Source organism: Furipterus horrens, unplaced genomic scaffold (genome assembly GCF_987537825.1).
Source record: "Furipterus horrens unplaced genomic scaffold, mFurHor1.1.pri manual_scaffold_8, whole genome shotgun sequence".
Taxonomy (NCBI): Eukaryota; Metazoa; Chordata; class Mammalia; order Chiroptera; family Furipteridae; genus Furipterus; species Furipterus horrens.
In genome coordinates this window covers 94,786,765-94,805,897 of record NW_028327178.1, presented here as the reverse complement: position 1 = coordinate 94,805,897, position 19,133 = coordinate 94,786,765, and the positions used below count along the sequence as shown (strand labels likewise).

General features: G+C 45.2%; 1 long non-coding RNA gene across 2 annotated transcripts; it reads right to left on the bottom strand.

The window, feature by feature from the left end:
• Positions 1–18,524, bottom strand: LOC150003543 (uncharacterized). Of its 2 annotated transcripts, XR_016512777.1 has the most exons (3): positions 17,976–18,330; positions 2,207–2,305; positions 1–381 (listed from the first exon to the last, which is right to left on the bottom strand). It is a non-coding gene; the product is annotated as an uncharacterized LOC150003543 (long non-coding RNA). The 2 variants fall into 2 exon arrangements; XR_016512778.1 differs by lacking the exon at positions 2,207–2,305 and having other exon boundaries at positions 17,976–18,524.
• Positions 18,525–19,133: the final 609 nt, after the last annotated feature.

Sequence of the window (19,133 nt, the reverse complement as noted above, 5' to 3'; positions counted from 1 at the left end):
TGAGACACATTTCGGTGTATTTTATTTAATCTAGTGTGTCCAAAATATTGTCATTTCAACACGTAACCAGTATAAAAATTATTTGTGAGATATTTTACATTCTTATTTTCGCACGAGATCTTTGAAATGTGGTGTATGTTTTACACTGACAGCCCATCTCTACTCGGAGAGCTGCATTTCCAGTGCTCGATGGCCACAGGTGGCTACTGGCCACCGTATCGGATGGTGCCATGTCTAGACTGTGATTCCAGGAGTGCGGGAACTTGGTCATTCACCTCACCCCCTTCACTGACAAGCACTGATAATGTTTGTTGATTGAATGAATAATAGAAGACAGTCTCTGGTCCTCAGAGAACTCATGTTGAAAGCCATGACAGGCACCTAAAAAATAAAACAAAATAAGCACACATCATGTCATCTGGGTGCTGAATCCTTCTGTTCCTTGAACACTACATCCTGGTTCTGGCCTGGATATGGCCCGAACATTTTATCAATTGGTAACCTGCTGGAAAACAGGAGCCACTGGGCTATTTCAGGCAGAAAGCGAGTTTATAAGGAAAACTGATTCCAAAGACATCTGAATGAGCCGGAGTAGGGGGGTGTCACCCAGAAATCAGGAAGGAGCTGCCACCTGGCCCGTCAGGAGCCCGTGAGCTTGTCCGCACTACCTACCTGCTGGAGGCGTTGTTACTGCAGCCCTGGGACCGCAAAGCCTGGACCCACGGAGCCTGCTGGAGTCGGCTGCGGTAGGAGCCACAGGCAGGAGCTAGAGGCAGGCTGGCGTCTCTCCTGCCTTCTCCCCACTGGCAGGCCCTAATCAGAAACTAGTTGGCAAGGGGCTCTGGAAAATATTCTTTACAGGCTCCAGCCCCCTGGAAACAGAGATGGCTGGGCAATTCGGGGTAGAGGGGGTGATGGAGGTGAGTCGCTGCTGCTTACCACTGCTTCCTCTGCTAAGCACACCCTGACCATCATCTCTACCTCAGCAACTCTTACTCAAGAGTTCTTCAAAACTTGCTCCTCTGTGAAGCCTTCCTGGATTGCAGCCACTGCTTCAACCTCTGGCTCCCCTCAGTACACTGCAGAAAGCCCTTTACATCACTCAGGGCAGGATCAGGCACATGCCTGCAAGGGGGCCACCAAGTGGACTCCGGACTGCCAACTCTGGTTCCCACACCCGACTGCCCACCTTCTGAAGGGCAAGGGCAAGGCTGCCCCAGCCAGGTCTGCCAATGCTGGACAGATTCAGAGGCGTCTCCTGACCAGCCCCAAAGTCTACTCCACACCTGGGAACCCACTAGCCAGGGACCCAGGAAGGAAAAAGTCCCCGCTGGTCACATAGGCCCATTTCACAGAGGACAATGAGCCTGGGAACTTGCTCTCCAAACCAGATGTGAGGGCTGAGTCCAGGTCCCTGTAGTACAGTCCCCAAGTGCATTATCACACGACAGCTCAGTGCTGCTGGGTCCCCATCCAAGTGCAGCTCACAGCCCTGGTGTCAGGGGTCTAGGCTCTGGAGTCAGATAGACACAGGATCAAAGCCTGGCTCTGCTACGAATTCACCGTGTGGCTTTAGGCATGTTCTCAACCTCTGTGTTGAATGAGGATGATATGATGTCAACTTTCATGACTGATGTACAAGTTCAATAAAACGGTGCACAGAAAATGCTGAGCTGCTCCTAGCACATTGTAGTCCCATCAGCCAGCTTTATTCCATGTTGGGAGCCTCCATGTGCATTGAGTTTTTGATGCCTCAGACAACCTTAGCATGTTGTTCCCCTCATTTTGTTTCATTGCAGCGCTGGGACTTGAACCCAAGCTGTCTGTCCTCTCCAGAGCACAGCCTAGCCCAGAGTAAGCTCAATTTCTACTTGAACCTCCCTTCCCAAGAGCGCAGGGGGCACAGACCTCTACACAAGCCCTGGTGGGAGGTCTGATTGGGGCCATCTTCCCAGCCCTGAAGTTCCTCTCCTCTGCAGCTGCTCTTGTTGGCCTAGGACGCCTGCCAGCCCGCTGGTGGGCCTCGGGCCAAGCCCGGAATAACAGAATGTTGATAGAATCGAGGAAGGAGGCGTTGAGGGTAGAAGGCCAGGCAGGGGTCGCCTGAAAGCGCACTCACTGTGAGGCCAGGACAGGGTCAGCTCCCTCTCCTGGCTGCCCTGCTTCCTTCCCCCACAGGCCTGGGCAGAGACACAGAAACACATACCCGGGAAACCATGAAGCCCTGTGTTCTGTGCATAGGGACCCATTAAAAGCAGGAGTGACGGAAAAAATGCTTCTGCATCCAGCCTTGAGAACACAGGGTCTGTAATGATACGCAACACAATGATGGTCACAGAACTAAAGTTAAGCAAGGGAAGCAGACGCAAAAGACTAGTATCAACATGATTCCTCTCATGAAGTTCATGAACAGGCAGAACTCATCTGCGTGTTAGAAGTCGGGACTATGTTTTCCCTGGTGGGGGAGAGACTGGACTGGAATGGTTTGGATTTTCTTCATCGGGGTGCTGGGTAAACAGGCACATTCAGCCTGTGAAAATGTGCCAACTGTGTAGACTATAAAGGTCCTCTTTTCGTATGTATGGCCTACTTGAATAAAATTTTAAAAAATTCAGCACTCGGAGGTTCTAAAATTAAGTCCAAAGTGGGATAGAAGAAGGGAACTCAGCTCCAGAGTTCTCTCCATTTCCTCTTCTGGGAGTGGGGTACACCTCCAGGGACACGGAGAGGCTTATATGAGATATTACATATGTAAATACAAGACTGTAAGGGTTGGGACTCACTTGCTGGGAAGAGTGCATGGCACATCAGTCATCAGTGAGCAGGTTGAATGAACGAACTTGAAGGCTGGGTTTTTATGCTCTCAGCCAGCCCTCAGAACAGCCATAGAGATGACCATCCCATTTCCCAAGTGGGGAAACTAAGGTTCAGAGGTGTAAGATGGCTCACTCGACGTCACCCAGCAAGCTGATGGTAGAGCAAGAATTAGAATCCAGTTGCCGCTCTCCCGTGGCATCCCACAGAAAGCCCTGAAAGGTGGAAGAGACAACCTGATCCCCAGATGCTGGACAGTAGAAGTGGCAAATCTTTCCCCATCGGCACCCCTGGGGTCTGAGAAAGCCAGAGCTAGAAAGCTGGGCTCATAAACATAGTCAGCACATGATCCAGCACTTCCACTCCGAGGTATGCACCCAGCAGAAATGAGACCACGTGACCATGCAGAGACGTTGTACAGGAATGTACATGAATGTTCATGGCAGGATTATTCATAGTAGCCAAGAGGTGGAAACAACCCAGAAGTCCATCAACTGATGAATGTATAAATAAAATGTAGTATATCCATAAAATGAAACATTATTCAGCAATAAAAATGAAGGAAGTATCAATACATGCGACGACATGGAGGAACCTTGAAAACATACTCAGTGAAAGAAGCCAGTCACAAAAGACCACATATTGTATAATTTCATTTTTACAAAATGCCCAGAACAGGCAAATATATGGAGACAGAAAGTAGATTGGTGATTGCCTGGGGCTGGAGGGATTGTATAGGGTTTCTTTTAAGGGTAACGAGCATTAAAGCAGATCGCCAGTGCTAAGTGAGACATGCCAGAAGGAGAGATTAGGGCCCGGGATAACGGGACCAACACGACAATCCTAAGAGCCAGGGTGCTGAGCATCCTCTAGAGGCATTACCTGCATCAACTAGATGGGCCCTCACAAGGTACTGTGTGTGAGGCAGGAGCTAACCTTACCTTCTCCACTCGATAGGTGAGGAAAGTGAGGCCCAGAGAGGTTACATGACATATCCAAGGTCACACAGCTAGAAAATAGTGAAGCCACAGCATTTGCTCCTAATGTCCTGCTCTGTTGTCATCTGTCACATGAAGTGGATTTATGAAATCAGATTTAGGGAAGTCAGAGAAAGCCTCTCTGAGAAGCTATTGTGGAAGCGGATCCCCTAAGGAAGAGGAGCCAGGACAGGAAATGGCGGGGTGGCAGGGGGCTGGAGGTGGTGAGGGCCAGGCAGAGACCATCCCTGGGAAGCTGACAGCGCTAAGGCTTGGGACCCTCCCTTGCATGGGCCTGTTCACAGCACATGGATCTAAGGCAGCTGCTGAATGCCCCAGGGAGGAAGGGAGCCAGGTTGCTATCAGGAAGCATTTCCACCTAAGTGTTTCTGGGAAATCTCAGAAGAAAGGAATCTGAAGCTTGAACATCTCCAGCAATTTGCTATGCTTTTGTTTCACATTTTTTTTTCCCCCTCACTTGAGGATATGTTTATTAATTTTAGATATAAAGGAAGGGAGAGAGAGGGAGAGAAGGAGTGAGAGAGAGAGACAGGGAAAGAGAGAGAGAGAGACATGGATGTGAGAGAGAAACATCAGTTGCCTCCATCTGCCCCCCCTGACCGGGGATCAAACCTGCAACCTAGGTATGTGTCCTGACTGGGAATCAAACCTGAGACATTTTGGTGTACGAGACGATGCTCCAACCAACTGAGCCACCCAACCAGGACTCGTTTCACATTCTTAATAAATATTCACTTTTGTACTCAATTTTATATATGCATGATTTGATATTCTTTTCCTTAAAGATGGTGCCCCCAAATTAAAACCATGGTTTTTTAACATGGCCTACTCACCAGAATGGACAAAATGAAAAAGCTCCCCACCCCCAACATACACAAGTGTCAGTGAAGATATGGAACAAGAAAACTTTCAGGTGTGGCTGGGAGAGCAGTGGAAATTGTAGGACCGCCTTGGAAAACTATCTCAGTATCTTCTAAAGCGCAACGTTCATTGATTCCTATGAGGCAGCAATTTCTTTAGTGAATGTTTACTCAATAGAAATACTGAGTCCATGTGTCCTCCAAAGACATGTGCAATAATGTTCACAGAAGCTTTTTGAAAAAAAAATAATATCCCAGAGTTGAAAACAACCTGCACCTATATGCAACAATTACTTGAATCTCACAAACACATTAAGCAAAAGGATGCCAGACACAGGTACAACCCTGAATGGTTTTAGTCATATGAGGTTCAATGCCAAGCAAAACTCATGTGTGATGTTAGAAGTCAGACAGGGGTTACCTTTAGAGGTTGGATAGCAACTGGAGAGGGAACCAGGGGAGTGTCTGGGGAGCTGGTAATGGTCTGATGCTTGAGCTGGGTGCCAGTTTACATGAGCGTGTTTAGTTTGGGGGAATTCATAGAGATCTACACTTAGGATGTGTGCCTTTTCTATCTGCATGTTAATAAATATTAATAAATATCTCCCCAATGGTATAAGCTTCAAGTCCCTGAAAACCTTGACCTGCCCTTGAGATCAGAGAAGAATTTGGAATTTATTCTCCTGAAGTGGTTTCCACTAGAAGAACGTGAATGGCAGATGATACGATCTCCTGATGCTTTAGGAAGCCACCCCAGAGAGGGGTGATAGCACCGGCGTGGAAGTGGGGAACTGGGAGTGGCCCAGTGAGGGGGACGGGCAGGGAAGTCTTCCGCAGTGGGATCTCGAGGGCGTAGAGGAGGTGGAGGTGGGTGGAGAGGATTGTTAGGGCAAAGATGGGGAGACCAGAAGAAAATAGGGGCAACCAGTGTGGGGAACTAGGAGGAAGAGGGAGGTCTGGTCTCCAATTATTCCACAATGAGCCGTGCGCCCTGGTACCGCCAGGTTCAGCTGCCCCTGGAAGCCAATTCTCCCGGCCAACTCCCCCTTCATTCCTTCCCAGGGCTGGCCAGCCCCACTCACGGAAACTCTGAAGGGCTCACAGTCAGACCGTGGCAGCCACCCAGACCTTTACAGCACTGACATTTTGTCTCTCTCCGTCACAACTCTGGTTTTTCTTCTTTCCTGTTTTATTGACCCAAACTTTTGTGACGGCCCCCTTGGAGCCGACTTCAAGCTTGACGACGTTGTAGCTTGTGTCACTGAGGGCCCTGGTGGCCCCAGTGAAGTGAGTGGTACTAACCCATTGTACAGATGAGGAGACAGACCTGACAAGGTGAAGTGACTTGAGGCCAACACCACCCACCCAACAAGGAGCAGAGCTAGACTTTAACAATAATAACAACAGCATCTGCGATGTATTTGCACTGAGGAGTGCCAGACACTGGGTTAAGCACAGTACATACATCCCACCGCCCATTCAGTCTTCACAATGACCCAGGAGAAGCTGCAATGATTATCACCCCCTTAAAAAAACCTTTTTTATTGAAGTCTTACATGCATATGCAGAAAAGTACACAAATTATAACAGACTGATGAGTTCCCACAAACTGAACCCACCCATGGGAGCAGCAGTCAGGTTGAAAAAGAGCAATTGACACAACACCCAAAGCACAAGTGATAAAGAGAAGACTGAAAAACTTGACTTTATAACCATTTAAAACTTTGTGTTTCAAAGGACACCATCAAGAAGTGAAAAGACAATAAATATTTGAAAATAGTTCAAAATATACTTAAAATCATATATTCGATGAGTCTAGTATCCAGAATATGCAAAGAACACATAACTCAATAATAAAAAAGCCAAGTCACCCAATTTAAAATTAAGCAAAGGATTTGAATAGACATTTCTCCAAAAAAGGTATATAAATGGCTAATAATGAAAAGATGCTTGACATCATTAGCTATTAGGTGATAAAAATTAAAACCACAAAAAGATGCCACTTCACACCAAGCAGACGGCTATGACCGATAAGACATAATAACAAGTGTGGGCAAGGAAGCGGAGAAATGGGAACCCTCATATGCTGCTGCTGAAAACGTAAAATGGTCCAGCTGCTTTGGAATACAGTTTGACAGTTCCTCAAAGGGTTAAACAGAGAGTTGCCATTGGACTCATCAATCCCACTCCTAGTGGAATTAGCGAACAAAAAACATATGTCCACACAAAAAGTTATACATGAAACTCATAGCGGCATTATTCAGAGTTGCTAAAAAGTAGAAACAACCTAAATGTCCACCAATTCATAATGGGTAAAAAGTTGTGGTATCTCCGTACAATACAATATTATCCAGCAATAAAAAGGAATAAAGTACTAACCCATGCTACAATATGGCTGAAACCTGAAAACATTATGCTTAATAAAAGAAGCCAGCCCTGGCTGGTGGCTCAGTTGGTTGGAGCATTGTCCTTTGCACCAAAAAGTTGTGAGTTCAATCCCAGATCAGGGCACATACATGGGCTGCTGGTTCAATCCCCTCTCGGGGAACATATGGTAAGTAATTAATTGATGTTTTTTTTCTCATATTGATGTTTCTCTCTCTCCTTCTCTCTCTCCCTTCCTCTAAAATTAATAGAAACATATCTTTGGGTGAGGAGTAAAAAATAAGTTAGAAGGAAGCCAGCCAGAAAAGACCACATATTGTATGACTCCATTTATATGAAATGTCCAGAATATACAAATAAAAAGCAGATTAGTGACTGAGTAGGGCAGGGAGTAGGGTCCGGTGGGGGGTGTCAAGGATAGAGAGGAACTGCTAACAAGCACTTTGTTTTGTTTGAAAAAAATGTTCTGCAATTAGGTTATGGGGATGGTTGCACAACTCTTAAATATACATCGAATTATATACTTTAAATGGATGGACTTTAGAGTATGTAAATTATGTCTCAATAAAGCTTTTTCAAAATAAAAAGATATTCCATTCATTTTTTCATGTTGTTCCCATACCTGAATTGCCCCTTCTTTCTTCCTATTTCTCTGAATGTCCATAATACAACTGATTTCTAAGGCCCAACTCAAAGCTACTACAAAGTTTTCTTGACTCATGCCCATCAAAAGTAATTTCTTTCTCCTCTGAACTCCCACGGCACTTCACATCACTCACTCAGCAAGGGTTTATAAGGCCCCTATCGTGTGTCTGGCATGTATTACATTTCACATGACTATTTAAGTACCCATCTCATCTCTGCTACTTTACTGTAACCTTTTGGAAAGAGGAGACTGTATCTTCTTCTCTTCAGAAGCCAGCAGTGTGACTGACACATAGAAGTCTTTGAGGGAGGTATGTGGAATTCATTTTAAGTTTCCTTTTTCTCAGATAAGCCCCCTTCCAGTAAACAGCTCCTCAATGGCAGGTTACAGGTCTGATTCTTCATTGTGTCCTCCAGAGAAACAGCCTAGCACTTAGTAGGTTTTTGTTAAGTAAATGCAAAATGATTAAATGATGAAGATGGCTAAGTGTCTACCATAATTGTCCAGACTTACTTCCAGGTTTGGAGGATGGGTAGGGCTAAGTGAGGATTTGCAATCCAGATGGGGTACAGCAGAAAGTAAGGAGTGTGATATTGCAAATAGCATAAGGGAACAGGAAACCAAAAAAAAGGACCTTGGAGAATTAAAAGAGAACCAAACAGAATTGCTAGAAAAGAAAAATACAATAACTAAACTTAAAACTCCATGATTGTTGTTGATAGCAGATTAGACACAGCTGAAGAGAGAACTAGTGAAGTAGATTATAAACTATTCAAGATATAACACAAAGAAATAGGTAGATGTAAAACATAAAAGAGTAGTGGAGAGGCCTGAAAGACAGGGTGAGGAAGTTGAAAATATTTTTACTAGGCGTTTCAGAAGGATATAAGAGAGAAAAAGAGGCAGACACAATCGTTGAAGAGATAATGACTGAGAACATTCCAAAACCGATGAGAATTAATAATCCATAATTTCAAGAACCCCAACAAACCCCAAGCAAAGTAATAATAAATGCATGCTAGACACATAGTAAAGCTAAAGAATAAAGAACAAAGAGAAAAATCTAATGAGCACCCAGAGAATAAGAGACACTACCTTCAAAAGAATGACAGATTGACGCTGACTTCTGAATAGCAAGGATGGAAGCCAGTAATGGTGAAATGCTGTCTTCAAAATGCTAAAAGAAAATAATGACCCAATTAAAATTCTGCACTCACCAAAATGTACTTCAAAACGATGGCTTACATAAAGACTTTTCAGACAAAAATAGAGCTTTCTGCTAGTAAAACCTCATTAAAGAAAACCCTAAAGAATATACTTCATGTAGAAGGAATACGAATTCCAATGGAAGGCTGGAGATGAAGCCAAATGAAGAGCAAAGAAACTGATAAATACACTCTCAAGTCTAGGTGAACACAGACTATATAAACAATAATATTAAGGTCTTATAAAGTTTCTCTATTTTTATTTGATAGAATACATGAAAATTATGGCATATATGTTAAAGCAGCTCAAAGGAACTGATTGCCTTTAGAATTTGGTAAATTAAATATTCCATTGTAATTTCAAGGACAGTAGTAAAAAGAAAAAGAGGGGAAAAAAACAATGTATAATCTCCAAACTAGTGGAGAGAAGAGATAGAATTAAAAAGAATACAAAATAGCACAATAAGAATAGGAAAATAATAACAGAAAGCATGAGATAAAGAGAAAGCACAAAATGAATTCCACCATACAATCAAACATTATATTAAATATCAAGAGTAAATGCTCCAGTGAAAAGACAAAGATTAGAAGCTTGGATTTGAAAAATCCAACTATATGTGGTTTATAAGAGGCATACAAGAAACAAAAAGATATAAAAAGATTGAGAGTAAAGATATGAAATAAAATATAACTTGCAAAGGAATAGTGGTGTGATTATAATAACATAAAATAAAAGGCATTATCAATAAAAGTGTTGCTAGAGATAAAAAGGGCACTGTATGGGAGTAAATATTTTGACTTACCAGAACATATACCTATTTTAATTTTCTGTACACCTAATGACATAGGTTTGAAATGTACAAAACAACAGATGATACAGCTCTAAGGAGAAATACACAAATCCAAATCATCATGGAAGAGTCAATACATCTCTCTCAGCATTTGACAAAACATGAAGACAAAAAAGTCAGTATGGATACAGAAGATGTATTTACCAGCTAGAGGTAGGTTATGCTGCAGTAACAAAAAGCTCCAAAGTCTTGGTGGCTTAATACTACACAGGTTTATTTGTCACTCACACAGAGTCCAGTGGAATCAGGCCATGGCCAGGGCTGTTCTCCTCCATGCAGTGACACAAGAGATCCAGGTTCTCTGGTCACATGTTTCTGCCAACTCATCATGTGGTCTCCACAGGTGCTTATCAAGAAGAGAGTGTGAAGGTAGCACAGGCTTTAAATGCCTTGGCCCATAAGTTACATGTCTCACTTCCATTCACATCTCTCAAACTAGAACAGGTCACATGACACTATGGGTACTAAGAAGTGTGGTTTGCCTATGCCTCCAAAACCATGTAGGGGTGAGCATTTGCAGCCTCTGTTCACCGAATTTCAACAAAACAATGAACAAGCTTGACCTAATGGACGTATACAGATAACTCTGCATGCGACACCTTATTTTCAAGTACATAAGGCAATTTACAAAATTTTACTATAACCTGGCTATAAAGCCAGTCTTACTAAATTGTAAAGAATCCAAATCACACAGATCATATTATCTAAACAGCTATTCCTATAGTTAAAGTGTAAATCAAGAATGAGAAAATTTGAAATTTTCCATATGCTAGGGAATTTAAAAATACACACCTAAATAATTCATGGGTTAAAGAAGAACTCATAAAGAAAGCAAGAAAATATTTTGAGTCAATAGATAACAAAGAAAATTTATATTTGAAGGTGCGGGCAAATCAGTACGTAGAAGGAAATTTATAGTCTTGAATGCCTATGTCAGAGAAGAAGCTGAAAACTGATAAACTGAAAATCTACCTCAAGAACTTGGAAAAAGCATGTCAAAACAAATTGAATACAAATAGGAAAAAGTAAGTAATAAAGGCAAGAACAGAAATGAATAAAGTAAGAAAGCAAAAATTAAAACAGAGCTAATCCAACAAAGCCAAAATTTGGTTCTTTGAAAAGACTATGAAATTGACAAACCCTGGAATAAGATTGGTCTACAGAAAAGCAGAAATGGTACCAAAAAACCAATATTAGAAATAAAAACTAAGATATCACTACAGATGCTGCCAACATTAAAGAAAACAGAGAATATTTTGAATAACTTTAAGTCAATACATTTGAAAATTTAAATGAAATGGATAATATCCTACAAAGTTATACTAATTTTGACTCAAGACACAACAGAAAAACTAAATAATCCTCTAACAATTAAGGACATTGAAATATCCATACTCTAGATGGCTTCACTGGTAAGTTCCAGCATTCAAAGAAAACACAATTTTAGCCTTGACAATCTCTTCAAAAGAATAGAAAAAGAGGAAATCATCCCCAATTCATTTTATGAAGCTAACATAACCTGCATGCCAAAAAAGAAAGAAGAAAGATAGAAAGGAAGGAAGAAAGGGGAAAGGAAAAGAAACTACAGGCCAATGTTGCTCAGAAACATAAAGGAAATGTCCTTATTAACGTGTTAACCACAAAAATCCATCAATCTATAAAAGGGTACCACAACTAAACTGGGCTAATCCCAGGACCCAAGACTGATTTTAACATTAGAAAATCCATCCATGTAATTCAGCACATAAACTTATTAAAGAACAAAAAAACAACATGCAAAAGACCATTTGATAAAAATGTGGTATTTTTATCAAACTAAAAAAATAGTCCTGGCTGGTATAGCTCAGTGGATTGAGTGCCAGCCTGTGAGCCAAAAGGTCGCTGGTTCTATTCCCAGCCAGGGTACGTGCCTGGGTTGCAGGCCGGGCCCCCAGTTGGGGGCATGCAAGAGGCAAACCAGTTGATGTATCTCTTGCACATCGATGTTTCTCTCCCTCTCTTTTGCCCTCCCTCCCTGTCTCTAAAAATAAATAAATAAAATCCTTAGAACTAAAAAAATAACATGGAAAATTATGAATAGAAGGTAATTTCTGTAATTTGATAAAGATTATGTCTGCAGCTAACATAATTAAAGGTAAAATATTGCAAACTTTTCCTTTTGAGTTCAGAGACAAGTCAAGGATGCCCACAGCACCTATTTTATTCAACATTTTACTGGAGGTCTTACCAGTGAAGTAAAGCAAGAAAAAGAAAAAGAAGAGGTAAGATCTGGAGAAGAAATAAAACAATCATCTTTCAAAGGTGTAGACAGAAAAGAGGTTCTTTGGAAACTAACCTTATAGGTGATCTGATTATACATTCCTAACTGGGTAGGCCATGGTAGGTAGTCAGGCCTCAGGCATATTTTACTTTCTTTGCAAAAAATTGTCTTCCCCTTAAGCAAGCCCCCTCCATTGTTCTTGCTCGTGGAGGTTAACACACCTTTAAAAAGCCTGAGTACGCCCCTCCTTGGGGCACACCCTCTCGAATCTCCTTTTTCGGAGCATTTTCTTTCTCCTAAACTCTAAGGGTCCTCGTGAGACTTGCAACCAGGGGAGCAGTGGGCAGTGGCAGCTCATCCTGGGCCCACTCCCTGACCTTGTCTCTGAGGCCCGCTTTTCTCTGACTCTCTAGGGAGCTGAGAGCAGCCCCACTTTGGCTCACTTTTTTCCATGTTTCTAGGGAGCCCAAGCAGAGCACAGCCTAGGCTTTATCTTGTTGCTCCTTCTGTCCTGGACCCTTCCTTACGTCACTGTCCCCAGCGTTAATCGATGTCCTCTCAAAGTAAGTAACTAAGTAAATAAATAAATGTAATGGCAGAGTAATTCTCTTTTTCAGACCCCCCAGGAAGCAGCCGCCCTCAAGAAAGCACATAATCTTGTTAACTGTCTCCTAATCCAATCCCTGCCTTACTTTCTCCCAACTTCTTGTAATCTTCCTTATATCCCCTCCTTAACTCCAAATGCATAAAAGAAGCTGTAGAACTGTCACTCTCCTGAGCATGTGAGATCTTGCTTCCCAGAATGTTTGTCAGTTTTGGCTCAAATAAACTAATAAAAATTCTCCACAAGTTTGAAAGTCTTATGTCAACAAAGGTGATATGATTATGGATAGAGAAACTTGAAAATATCAACATATTATGTTATGTAAATTAACAGGAGCCCTGGCCCGGTGGATCAGTTGGGTGGAAGCATCATCTGATACACCGAAAGGTTGCAGGTTTGATTCCCGGTCAGGGCACAAACCTAGGTTGTGAGTTTGATTTCCGGTCAGGGCGCTGGAGGGAAGCAACTGATCGGTGTTTCTCACATCAATGTCTTTCTCTCTCTCCTCCTTCCGCTTTCTGGAATCAGTGAACATATGCTCACTGAGAATTAAAAATAATAATGTAACAGAACCCCTGGGCTGCTCCGATTGAAACAGAACCCATGGGCTGTTTAGTTAGGGGCCGGATTGCCCGCCGCCAGAATTATAACTCTCAATACCAGAGTTTGGTGAAAAGAAAAAGAATTGTTTATTTGCACATAGTTCTGCCTCCCCCTCCCAGACCTGGCCAGTCCTAGGAAAGTCAGAAACACCGTTTCCCTACTTCCTAGACACAGTTCAGCTTTACCAGTCGCTGCCAATCACTCAATTCTGATTGGGGAGGTCCTTTCTGTGCTGTGGTGCCCTCCAGCTCTCAATGCAGAACCTCCTGGATTCTCAGCCTCCTTATAACCTGCCTTCTTCCTGCAAACTGCGTGGATCTCCTCTCCTTCTCAAAACTGCATGGTGAGAGCTTCTTCTTTAAGCAGCCTGGGGACCCCTTCTCCTCCAAGCCACATGGAGGGAGCCAACGAGAGCCAGAGCCAGAGAGAGAGCAAGCCCCAGAGAGCCAGAGAGAGCCAGCCCCAGAGCCCCAGCTAAAATGTCAGCAGCTGCTTATATCTCCCTGTGTCCTCTCACGCAGTGGGTGTTGCAAGCAGTTCTCACCATTCACAGAACCCTACGCAGGTTCTGTAGGCTCCTTCGGCACCAGCCCACAGTCCAAGATCCCTCCCATCTTCCTGAGCCTTGGAAGTAAAGCGGATCTTTGCAACAAAGTTTCCAGCCACTAGCTCCAGGCATGCAAGGGCATCCTGAAAGCTGCTTCCTTTTCCCTATCTCCCAGCCGCAAACCCTGGGGTTTGTTTTTGGACTCCCCTGTTTCTGTAACAATAATAATAGGAAATTTTAGCATTTTCACTAGATATAAAATAAACATATTTAAAATATGTTTCTATTCAAAAACCTACCGAATTATGGATGAAGCTGCTGAGGGCAAGTTTTGCACTTGGGGGCAAGAGCTGTTCTAAACATTCAGAGATGAACCTGTGGAAGAAGGCTGCTTTGTATGTGAGTGAGCTCCCCGTTTCTGGAAGGATTCAAGCAGGGACAGGAAGGGCTGTGTCCAGGGGTGCTGGGGAAAGAACCTGAGCTCAGGGTGAGAGGCTAGGCCCTCCCCACACTGGACCTCAGCTCTTTTTACACTCAGCCCAGGAGGTGGCCTTTCTCTTCCAAAGTCAACTTAATCCCTCTGGTAAAATGGTAAAATGAGCGAGGATTTATGACTCCGGGGAAATGTTTGTAACAATCCCTAATCTTATCAGGGACCACTCCCCTCTCCTCGCCCTGCTTCCAGAGAAAACCCATAATAATTATTTCTCTTCCTCTTTGCCCTGCCCCTGCGCCACCAGACTTATCTTCCTAGTTCAAGGTCTCTGGCAGAGCTCACAGGGTTAGGGTTAGGGTTAGGGTTGGGCTGGGGGCTTCTCCACAAGCACAGAGGATAAAGGTCCCTGTGCTCCAAGGCTTCCTGCTCCTAAGAGTCCTCCTGTTTTTATTCAACACCGCAGACTGCTTTTTTACGAAGACAGATCCTTCCTTGCAAACAGTGCCACACGGAACATTTACTAGGTGCCCAGCATTGTGCTAATGGCTTTACGTGTTTCACTTTGCCAAATCCCCCACCCATCCCCACGGGGTAGGGTCTATATTACCAGTTCCTCGGGTCATACAGGAAGTGAGGACTTGGGACTGGAACATTCTCGGTTCAGACCACACTCTCTGAAACACCAGGCTACCTGGTTTGGTTCGCCCAAGTTTTACAACTGTTCTTCAAATGAAAATTTACATGGACCCTCAGGGCACACCATGGAAAGGTAGAGCCATTTTCTTTGGAGTCAGACAGCCCTGCACTTCCAGCTGCATGACCTTGGACCTGGGTTTTCTCACTCCCCGAATGGGGCTAATAGGCTTCACTGCTTTCTTAGGGTTATTGTGAGGATTAAACGAGATGGTGAATGTAAGGGCTCCTCACAGGGGAGGGGCTCCGCACGTGTTGGCTGTGGTTATTGGCAGTCTCTCTGGGGTCTGGACCCTCAACCCAGCAGCGCTGGGGCCATGAGCCTCGGGAAGATGCTGCAGCCCAGCAGCGAGCGGAGGCAGCCCTGACCCCGCTGGGGACGCTGCGTAGCCTCACCGGCTGTGCTTGCAGCCTGTGCGTTGTGGACAAACACAGAGGGCGAGGCTGCTAATAAATCTGTCGGCTTCCAGGATGTCCCCGCTCCGGGGCTCCTGCTCCTACAGGCACCACGAGGTGGCTGAGGTCCAACTGGCAGCAGGAACCAAATGTTGGCTGAGTAGCTAGATCAACTCTGTAATGAACTGTCCCTCAAGCCGAGGCGTTAACCTTGCTGCCCCCATCCCCCAGGCCTGGGCTCTGGGGCTAACCCTTCCGTTCCCAGCCCCAGGGAAGCTTGCGTGAGGAAGGGCTGCACTGATTATCTATCACCACCTAACAAACCACCCCCACAGTTAAACTCAGCAGCTGGAAATAACATCAGCTCTCAGGTTCTATGGGGCAGAAACTGAAAGTTCTGACTCACGGTTTTCATGAGGTTGTAATCAAGGTGTCAGCCTTGGGGACAGTCATCTCTCAAGGCTTGCCCGGGGGTGGGGGGGTCCGATTCCAAGCTCACTCCCATAGCTGTTGGCAGGCCTCCCTCCCAAGTTCTATTCCCAAGCTCCCTCACACGGGCCTCGCCACAAGGCCAACTCTTGTCAAGGCAGCTGGCTGCCCCCAGTGTGAGCAATGGGGAGAGAGCAAGAGGGGCACCCAATGTGGAAGGCACAGTCTTTTTCTGCCCCAGCCTCTTCACCCACCACTGCCGACATATTCTGTTTTCTCACTGCAAGTCACTAAGTCCAGTCCACACTCAGGAGGGAATTACACAGGGTGTGAAAAACAGGAGTAAGGGATCACTGGGGAACATCTCAGAGGCTGCTGCCTCGGGGCCCTGCTCCTGGGACACACACAGGGATCCGAGGCCAACTCACCTCCAGGTGCACCTGCCCAGAGAGCCAGGAGGTAGCCTCAACTCCTCGTTCAATTGATCGCCAAGTGCTTGTTAGTTCAAAACCCTAAATGGCTCTCACGTCTGACCACTTATTTTCTCTCGACTGTCACGGCCCCTGCCAGGTTCCCATTGTGTTGCATCTAGATGTGGTCACCATGTCACCACTTCCTCACTTGTCCCCAGGCATCTATTCTGCTCCCTTCAATCACTACCTGTCCCTTCTACCCATCACCTGAGTCTTCCTAATAGTAGTCAGAGGAGTCTTTTCAGATTGGACCCTGTCTTTCCTGAAAACCCTTCTGAGGCTTTCCACAGTCTCAGCGCGAAGCCCCAAGTTCTCTCCACGGACCAGCTTCTGCAAGGCCTGGCACAGATTTTGCACATGCTGTTCCTCTTCCAGGAATGCTTTTCTTGTCCCCTTCACCTAGGTGACCCCTCATCACCCTTTGGATCTTGGCTCAAGAGTCATTCTCTCGAACAAGCTGTCCCCATCCAGCCCTGCTTTAGTTCCAGTCTTTTGTTGAAAATTCATCCTCGTGTCATAGCATGTTGCTATGACACTGTTCCTTTATCTGATGTGTCACTGTCTGTGACCCTCTCCCCCCACAAGGCCATAAGTGCCACAAGGACAGGGACTGTATCTGGTTTTGCCAGCTGCCTCCACAGTGCCTAGCACCAGAGGGTGCTTAAGAAGTATCTGTTGAATTTTTTAAAAATCAAAATCTTTCTGCAGATGATAAAGCTACAACATTAAAAACATAAATTCATTAGAATTACAGATCTCTAGGGCTTAACAGGGGGCTCAGACACCAGCCAGCCACACTCCTTGTTTTTGGAAGAGGACACTGAGGCTCAGAGACAAGGAAGGGCATTCCAGGCTGTAGAGCAAGTGAGAACAGAGAGGAGAAGCCAGGCCTCTGGTGCCCCCTCACCTGCCATTTCCCATCTCCCATAAGCCCCGTTTGCCTCCTGTCACCACCTAAACTTCACCACTGGTGCTGGGCAAATGCTAACAGGTCATCTCTATCAGCCCTAAGACCTTGGCACAAAGGCTCTGGGAGCCGCCGGCAAAGCCTCCTTTCTGGTAAATTCTTTTTAGTTTCGGAACTACTTAAAAATGTATGATGGGTCCTGAAAACAGCCACTTCAGCCCGAACTGAGAACCAGCCTTGCTTTTGGAAAGTCTCCATTTTGGGGTTCCTCCCTAGACCATTTGAGCTGGCAGGGACCAGAGAAGAAACTGACGCCAGAGAAGGCCAGAGACCTTCCCAAGGCCACACAGGGAACCGGCTCCAGGGCAGGGACCAGAACCTGCCGCCCCCCCGCACCCCCCCTACTCTCAGGCCAGTGCTCTGGTCTCCACGGCTGCCTTCAAGAAGCCAGACTGGATTAACCCTAAGGCACCTGCAAGCTCTGATCCGAGGCTAACACATCCTTCTTAGAAACAGGGATCCTTCCTCAGACTACAGTCAGCTAGCTCTGCAGACCCCTGGTGCAGGTCCTCTGCAGAGAGTAACCCCCAACTTGCAGAAGTGGCCCACTAGTGCTTCAAAACAAAGAAACAAACAAGCAAAGGGAACAAACTGCTACTGTAAACAAACGAGTATTGCAAAAACAAACCGGTAATTAAAAAATTCCCAACTGATATTCAAATTATTTGCCAACATTTAAAACACTGAGATTTTTACATACAAACCCAGGTCTTCACCCTCTCATAGGAAAATCAGACACTCCGGCGACACTGGTCCCATCCCGTCGTGCCAACACTGGGCTGAACTGCAGAGCGGTTCACGTACTCACCGGTCCCCAGCTGCCCAGACTCCCTCCTTTTCATTTGCATTTGGGGCATCTATTCCACGGGACTTGAGAATCCCCTCTGTAACCTGTTTCCCAGGTAAGCGGTCCCACAGGTTCTGTTTAATGCTCCAGGGATAGGGAGTTCACTACCGGTCTGTTCCGTGGCTGGTCAAGGGGGCGGTGATGCGGAGGAACAGCTTGGTTTGCATCACAGTGTACCTGCATCCACGGATAACAGGTCGTGTTATAATGTAATTCCGGAGCCTAGTAAACTTTAATTGCCTTGCAACCACAGCTCTCCATGCTTGTTTTGGCCGAGGCAGGTAATAAAGCCACTCTTAGGAATGACTTCACAGACGTCTAGGCCATCGAAATGAAATCTAGATGCCACTGTGTTCCTGGCAGACTAGGAGTCAGATCTGGAAGACCCTTTTGAAGTTTCAAAGCCAGCTACCGCTGATATCAAAAAAAGAGGTTGGAGGTCCATCTTTGGGTTCTTGAGCAATGACAGCTCTCAAATTGCCTTTCTGTGACCTTGCCAGGAGTTGTCACCACCACCCATGTTTCATAATCAATGAGAGGAGGTTGGGGGAGGGGTCTTCTCGCGATGTTAGACCTCTGAGCACTTCATCAACAGGCAGCCTAGGGAATCTGGGCAGATACTCTTAATAGAGTTCTTGGCAAGTTTCAAACTTTGGAACTTTAAAATAGCAATGGCTTTGTTCCCACCACACTTATCATTAGTCATATATCAATGCCAACAGAAATATTAGAGTCCAGGACTATTAGCTCTGGGAGGAGCCTTGTATATTTGATCTGGTCCGACTCTCTACCTCCATCGCAAAGCTCCCCACAGTACCCCAGACAAGAAGGGTCAGCCAGCCCTGTGGGACAACCAATCTTCCTGATAGTGAGTCAGGATCCCGCTCCTCTAAAACTTCCATCTCCTGCCCTCAAAGTAAAAACATGCCCTGTCTTCATCTACAGCCCGTGAGCACCACCAAACTTGCCCTCCCCTCGTCTGCACACTAAACCACTCCAGGTCATCACTTCCTCCCTGGGAGACCTTGATTTTGAGGCCTGACCACCATCCTGCAATTAGCCAATATCCCTCTTCAGCACATTCCCAACAGCTGTGACTTTAAGAGGACTTAGTCTTGC